At 42.8% G+C, this 7,656-nt stretch overlaps 1 pseudogene; it reads left to right on the forward strand.

Annotated features, from left to right (window-relative positions):
- LOC105005087 overlaps nucleotides 1–6,655 on the forward strand; it is a 36,057-nt pseudogene extending 29,402 nt beyond the window's left edge.
- Nucleotides 6,656–7,656: the final 1,001 nt, after the last annotated feature.

Raw genomic sequence — 7,656 nt, forward strand, 5'->3', positions numbered from 1 at the left:
GGCGGCGGGCAGCCCCACAGCTTTGGGGAATCAGCGCTTAGCAGCGCCGCCCGGGTGCTGACAAATCGCCCCGCAGTTGTGTCGCCAGGTGGCTGGGGACCAGGAGCCGGAGTGACGGGCTGCCGCCCCACTTGTGACTCTTCGGTGGAACTGGCAGGCAAGAGGGCTCCAAAGGTGCCTCCAGCACCCGAATACGAGGTGATTTTAATAATTATGGCTAAAATGTAGTGTGATTAATTAGCAGTTGTAAAGTATTATGTGAACATCAAGCAGATAAAATAGTGGAATCAATGAAATCCAGTCTGTGAGATTTAAAGAAAAAGAAACGACAACTGTCATTTTATATTTTGATATCTTCTCTCTTAGTTTATAATTTTGAAACACTAAAAAAATACCAGACCCATGACCCCAAGTGTTTTAAGCGTGCTCACTTGTGTCCGACTCTTTGTGACCCCATGGACTGTAGCCCGCCAGGCTTCTGTGTCCATGGGATTCTCCGGGCAAGAATACTGGAGTGGTTTGCCACTTCCTACTCCAGCGGATCTTTCCAACCCAGGGATCGAACCTGTGTCTCTTGGATCTCTTGCAATGGCAGGTGGATTCTTTGCCAGTAGCGCCACCTGGCGCTTTTGAAGAGTTGATGCTTTTGAGCTGTGGTGTTGAAGACCTGAGAGTCCCTTGGACTGCAAGGAGATCAGCCAGTCCATCCTAAAGGAGATCAGTCCTGGGTGTTCATTGGAAGGACTGATGCTGAAGCTGAAACTCCAATACTTTGGCCACCTGATGCGAAGAGTTGACTCATTGTAAAAGACCCTGATGCTGGGAAAGGTTGAGGGCAGGAGGAGAAGGGGACAACAGAGGATGAGATGGTTGGATGGCATCACGGACTCAATGGACATGAGTTTGGGCGGACTCTGGCAGTTGGTGATGGACAGGGAGGCCTGGCATGCTGCGGTTCATCGGATCGCAAAGAGTTGGACACGACTGAGCGACTGAACTGAACTGAGTACCACCCGGAAAGCCTGTGTTAAGTGTGAGGAACCCTTTTTAACATAAAGTAGTTAACAGGCCTTTATGCAATAAGTTTATAACTAATATCTTTTAATGAGAAAATGCATCAGAAAACGCTGTATTGATTTATTACTTTACTTGAAGAAATCTATTTTCTACTGGTCATGGACTGTGCATGGCAGGTGTGGTGAAAAGGTGGATTCTGGAGTCAAGTGGCTTGGTTTCTAATTCTGCTCCATCCGTTTCTCAGTTCAGTTCAGTCACTCAGTTGGGTACCAACTCTTTAAGACCCCATGGACTGCAGCACACCAGGCTTCCTTGTCCATCACCAACTCCCGGAACTTACTCAAACTCATGTCCATCGAGTCAGTGACGCCGTCCAAGCATCTCATCCTCTGTCGTTCCCTTCTCCTGCCTTCAGTGCTTCCTAGCATAAAAGTCTTTTCCAATGAGTCAATTCTTCACGTCAGGTGAGTTTCAGCTTTCAGCATCAGTCTTTCCAATGAATATTCAGGACTAATTTCCTTTAGGACTGACTGGTTGGATCTCCTTGCAGTCCAAGGGACTCTCAAGAGTCTTCTCCAACACCACAGTTCAAAAGCATCAATTCTTCAGTGCCCAGCTTTCTTTATGGTCCAACTCTCACATCCATACATGATGTGAGAACATTCCCTCTCACTAAGGTAACAAAGGAAACCTCTCAGGATCTCAGTTCATTCATACTTAAATTGTGGAATAATAGTACTTATCTCCAAGAGTAGGCATGATGGTTTATTGGAATATATCATGATAAGCTTTTAGAAGTGTAACTGGCATAAAGTATATTGATTTAAAAAATAAAACACATTTGTCTTGGACTCAATTTTTTTTAGTTGACATGTAAAGTCCAGTGGGCTGGGAAACTTAGAGACTGAGATCTGAAGTCCTGGAGGTCAGGGACTGTGTTATTGGCCTGCATCCTCAGTCAGCACCTGGTGAGTAATAGATGGCTGAGTGAATGAAATCAGAGGGATTTGGGCTTCGCTAGTGGTTTTGCCATGTGTGCGCAGCTGCCTAAGTCCCCTGACCACTTAACTGTAAAGTGAAAAAGCTTCATAAATTTGTTGTGAAGATAAAGTGAGTTAATGCATTCGAAGTACTTAGTGTCATACCTGGCACCTCCTGCATCAGAGACACGCAGGCTATTTGCAGGCGGTCAGACTGTGAAACTGAGAGTTTGAGTTGTGATACAGTCTGTCAGCCTATTCAACTAGCCATCAATGTTATAGCTGGAGACCCCTGCCCAGGAAAGCAGTCTGTAACTTTACTGTTTCCTTACTTTCCCCTCTTCCCTCTGCTAACTAAATCAGAAAAAGAAGTTTCTAAGGCTTCTTTTGACTACTCTGGTGGGAAGACACTTCTGGATGCCTACCCAAGAGCCATTCCTTTCTTTCTCATTCCCCAGGTTGGTGGAATTAGGGGACAGATTGAATTTTTGTTCCCAATTCTTCATTCTCTCTAATAGAACTACACACCCATTAATGCACCTTTTGGCACATGACTTTCTAGCACTTTCCACTGGAATAGGCAGAGCGTATATTCTCGCCTAGTTTGTATTGGACTTGGCCAGGTGATTTGTCTGGCAAATGTAATGTTACTGGACAGGACATGAGCAGATCCTCTAAATGTGTTAGTATAAATTGTACCTGGCTTCTTGTGCACCTATCATTTGCCATGAGAAGAATAAGCTACGTGGCCAGTAGTACCAGAATAAGAAGATACATGGAGCGGACGTGAAAACACACAGCCTACATTCAAGTCCAGTTGATCCTAGTCAAACCCAGCAGAGTCACAAATGACCTGTGTGTGTTCGTCTCTCAGTCGTGTCTGACTCTTTGTGACCTCATGGATTGTAGCCCACCAGGCTCCTCTGTCCATAGGATTTCCCAGGCAAGAATACTGGAGTAGGTTGCCATTTCCTGCTGCTGCTGCTAACTCGCTTCAGTCGTGTCCAACTTTGTGCGATCCCAGAGACGAGAGCCCACCAGGCTCCCCTGTCCCTGGGATTTCCCAGGCAAGAACACTGGAGTCGGTTGCCATTTCCTACTCCACACAAATGACCTACTCGATCATAATTAAGAAACAAATGCTTGTTCTTGTAAACCACTAAGAATGTGGGGTTGCTTGTTATCGAGCATTTTCACAGCAATAGCCAACTAATACAGGCAGCAGTCTGCCCAGTTCCAGGGGATGAATCATAATTGGTCTAAGCTAATTTTGTTATTCTTTTCAATACAGTTGGTTTCCAGATTCTCTTGGAGGTAGGAGTGTCCAAATGACCCAGACTGGCCAAAGAAATTTGCAAAGGTATTTACAGGGGACTTCTGGAAAAGCTTTTTCCTCCTTGATAAAAGGCATGGTGGGGACTGGAAGTGATCTTTCCCTCTTCTTCTTTGCTTGAAAATTCAGTGGGCATCTTGAGACCATAAATCGAAAGACACAAAGATGTAAAGCTAACAGCTAAGGATCAAGGTTGTGCATACATGTTCAGTTGTGTCCAACTCTTTGTGACCCCATGAACTGTAGCCTGCTAAGCTCCTCTGTCCATGGGATTCTCTAGGCAAGAATACTGGAGTGGGTTACCATGTCCTACTCCAGGGGATCTTTCTGACCCAGGGATCAAACCCACACCCCTGGTGTCTCCTGCATTGGCAGGTAGTTTCTTTACCTCTGCACCATCTAGGAAGCCACACAGCTAAGGATGATAGAGCAAATAAAGTCTAGGCTCTTGATGACACGGCTTAGTGGTTGACCAACATCCATGACCGCCAATCTCTACATTCTTTGTTTAGTTAGATTTTCTGCTTCCCAAGGCACTCCTGACCTAGTATACTTGAAATAATGTCAGTTTAGTCATCCTAGGCACTGTTTCTCTGAGGTGAGTGATGAAAGAGAAAAGGGAGCTGTATGATTACAAGTCTCCTCACACAGATTCTAGAAAACTTTATTCACTAGGTTATTAGAACCTTGCCTTTGTCAAAGTGTTTCTAATAACAATGAAGTAGTTAGCTTATGGGTACCTGTAACCAAAAATGTTAGGGACTGATGTGGGTTTAGAAAAGTACATCCTGGCCACTGTTGCTGCTGCTGCTGCTAAGTTGCTTCAGTCGTGTCCGACTCTGTGCGACCCCATAGACGGCAGCCCACCAGGCTTCCCCGTCCCTGGGATTCTCCAGGCAAGAACACTGGAGTGGGTTGCCATTTCCTTCTCCAATGCATGAAAGTGAAAAGTGAAAGGGAAGTCGTTCAGTAGTGTTCGACTCTTCACGACCCCATGGACTGCAGCCTACCAGGCTCCTCCATCCATGGGATTTTCTAGGCAAAAGTACTGGAGTGGGGTGCCATTGCCTTCTCCAGGCCACTGTTGGAGACATCTATATCAAATGACAATTTCTGAAAAGGAAGCCAAGTCCACAGTGCAACCATATAGTAAGAGCGTCTCTTGGAGGGTTGCTAGGAGTGAGCTGTCAAAGGTGTTCAGGAAATGTGTGATGCGTGTGATTCCACCATCTTCAGTTTGCACTGAGTGTATCCTCAGTGTGAATTTGGAGTTTGTGTGAATTGCTACTAGATGAAGGGGGAAGACTGCCAATGGGGTATTATCTGCAAGACTTTTTCTTGGTTGAGATGAATGAAGAGTTAAATACATGAACCAGGGAACTTGATGCCTACACAGGTCATTCTTAGAAAAACCCTCTATGATGTTGAAGTCTGTTCATTTTAAGAGTAGTGAGGCAAATTGTCCTTGTTCATACAGGCAGTTTGAACTCTTTACAAAGTCAGTCTCAAAGGAAGACATAAAACAGAATGCCTTAGTCAGGGAAAAAAAAAATTCTTGGTGCTATGCTCCTGCAGAATTTCTCAGTGTTGGAATGAGCATCTGTGAGGAGCGGTGCAGCCTCCAAGCCAGCTAGCCGCATGAAATCAGCCTGTCCAATTAGTGCTTCCCTTTTAAACTGGCTGTCAGATCTAACCAGCAGGCATGTCCACAGGGAGGGGAAAAAAGACATATAATGAACTTAAGGGCACAGTAAAAATCCTTGATGACATTTTTCCTTCTTTGGTAAAAAATGTCTTTCTCTGATTTATGTAAGAACCTCAAGGGCACAGGACATACCTGGCATTCTATGCTCTTTACTACTGACCGTGGGAGTAATTGCTTTCAGTACTTGCAAGATCCCAATATTAAGAGCAATTGGAATGTGTTCAGAGAGTGCTGGAAACAAGGGCAACCAGCCATCATAAACTGGACACTGAATTTTGGAAACCCGACTCCTTCAGCAAAGTGTTTGGTGACCAGGAAGTAGATCTACTAAATTGTAGGACTGTTCGAGTTGCTGTAACAAAATACCATAGACTGGATAGCTTAAAAAAACCAAACATTTATTTCTCACAGTTCTGGAAGATGGGAAGTTCAAGGTCAATGCGCCAGTAGATTTGGTATCTGGTGAGGGTCCACCTCCTTGTTCATAGGTGGCTGTCTTCATGTGTCCTCATGTGATGGAAGGGGGTGGTGGAGCTCTCTGGGATCTCTTTTATAAAGACACTAATCCCATTCATGAGGGCTCTGCCTTCAAACCTAAGGCCCCACCTCCAAATACTATCACACTTGGGGATTAGGTTTCAACATACAAATTTTGGGAGGACACAAACATTCAGGCTATACCAAGGAACAATGAAATCGTCACAGAAGCCACAGTAGGATACTTCTGGAATGGATTTGAAGATTTTCCAAATCTCTTGGAAAATGAAAAAGAATTAATGATGTTGATACTTAAGGACTGACTATTGGGGAAGTTCAGAGATGCCATGTCCTCCAGCTTTGATGGCCAAACCAAAGCCAGCATCCCGTTACTTGAGTATGCAGGGTGAGCTGACAATTGAATTTTGTCTCTAGACTGCCTAACTACTTTATTTGCTCAGACTGAGGTCCCATAATGGGGTCCATAATGCTTATGGATTAATTACTCCAGAAGATTAAAAATGTGGAGCAATGTCTTTACTGAGACATCAGATACGGCTAATGTTCTGGTCTATGTGGGAATTCTCAAAGGACAGTGTGACCAGGAAGTCCTTAAAGTTGTGCAAGATGGAAATTCTCAAGAACTCACAATAAAGCAATTTATTGGAAGAGAAGCCAGGAGCCTTCTGGCAAATATATGTTAATTAAGACATGAAAAAGATATGAAGATATGAAGATTCTTTAAAAAGGCATCAAAAGAGAATGTTCAAGAAAACCCTGCAACCATGATCTTATCAGTGATTAGAGCTGGTATTTAGATTGATCACTAAGAAAATATCTTCATAAAAAATATGGAACTCAAGGCTGGGCTATTATACAGTTTATACAGTTCCTAGAGATGTGGCATTTATCCCAGCTGGAATTACATGCAAGGTTCATAACTTACATAGTCACATCAAAGTGTTTGAAGATTTTGTTTCTCCAGAGCATGTTAATGCTTCTGACTAACTAGGAATTCTGGTATCTGTCACAAACTTATACTAATCATGAAGATAAATTAAGGTGAAGAATGTTATTTACCACAGAGTGAAAGATGCACTTGCTATACTGAAGACCAGAAAATCCAGTTTGGACAAACCCTAAGGGTCCCAGAGATGCCTTAACTCCTGCACAATGAAGATAAACCCTTCAGGCAGGATTCCCCTGGACCTTGAAAGTCATGTTACTTCATCCTTTTTAAAACCTACCCAACTTTTGAAGAATACATAGACCTACCCTGTCTAACATATTTCTAGTGTTTATAGACACTAAATGTATATATGTAATTTCTATTTAAAGAGCATGCATTCTTAAACTGTGACAAAGTTTTTACTAAGTACTTAGTATAAAGCTTTTACTAAGCTGTAAAAACAAAACTTATCAGCCCGGGAGCACTATATTTGGATTGTGTTTTGCTTTGTGTCTGTCTGATTACTCCCTCCTCTGCCCTTGAGTGAAGAATAGTGAAGATGCAGTTCTCATTGTATCGCATAGGATTGGCATTATATAGAATTATATAGCAGAAATGAAATAATTCTTGGAGTTAATCATCATTGTTTAATAAATTTTTTTATTTAAATAAAGCTTTGATAATTTTAAATGCTAAGCATTTGCATTAAAGTATTCATATAATTTAAAAAATTATACAGGATACCTTTGCTTAAAAAAAAGTGATGCAGCATTAGAACATGTAAGGCATAAGCTAAGGGGGTTACAAGGAGAAATAGATGAATCCATTATCATAATTGGAGATTTCAGTGTCCCTCTATCAGAATGGACAGACCCAGAAGGCAAAAAAGCAGTAAGGACATAGTCGACCTCAATCAGTTGAACCATAGTTGAACCATCAATCAAGTGGATATAATAACATCTACAGACCACTTCATCCAACAACAGTAAAATATACAAGGACTTCCCTGATGGTCCAGCGGTAAGACTGTGCTCCCAATGCAGGGATCCTGGGCCTGGTCAAGGAACTAGATCCCACATGCCACAACTAAAGATCCTGCATGTGGCAGTTAAGACCCAGCACAGACACAAACAAACAGCAACAACAACAAAAAAAAACCCACAAAAAACAAAATTAAAAAAAAACCCCATAAAAT

This window comes from Bison bison, unplaced genomic scaffold, assembly GCF_000754665.1.
Source record: "Bison bison bison isolate TAMUID 2011002044 unplaced genomic scaffold, Bison_UMD1.0 scf7180017864485, whole genome shotgun sequence".
Classification (NCBI taxonomy): domain Eukaryota; kingdom Metazoa; phylum Chordata; class Mammalia; order Artiodactyla; family Bovidae; genus Bison; species Bison bison.